Here is a 344-nt window from a genome sequence, read left to right as displayed (position 1 = left end):
GCACAAGTGCATATAGTAGTTTATTTGCATCTCCCAGACCGAAGTTCAAATTGTGATGTTTTCTTAAGTACGTTTGAATCAGAAGTGCAGCACAGCCCTAAGACTTAGTCAACTCATAGGAGTAGAGTAACTCTAAAGAGGAACTGGGTTGGGAAACAATATATGAGATTAGTGGTATATCATCTTCTTCCAGTAACTGCTGAACAAAGTCTTGGTTTGAAAAACTGGGAAGAAAGGAAACAATAGGTGGAGAATCTAAAGGTGGTTTTCCAAAACATAACTAGACTTTCTTGATTTTTTCCCTTGCTTCTCATCCTAGAAACTTCCATTTTCAAACCAAGACT

The sequence above is a fragment of the Crotalus tigris genome, unplaced genomic scaffold, assembly GCF_016545835.1.
Source record: "Crotalus tigris isolate CLP2741 ecotype Arizona unplaced genomic scaffold, ASM1654583v1 scf7180000019078.1875890, whole genome shotgun sequence".
In the NCBI taxonomy this organism is placed as follows: Eukaryota; Metazoa; Chordata; class Lepidosauria; order Squamata; family Viperidae; genus Crotalus; species Crotalus tigris.
The sequence above is the reverse complement of the archived record's forward strand: the minus strand, read 5'-3'. Positions refer to the sequence as shown.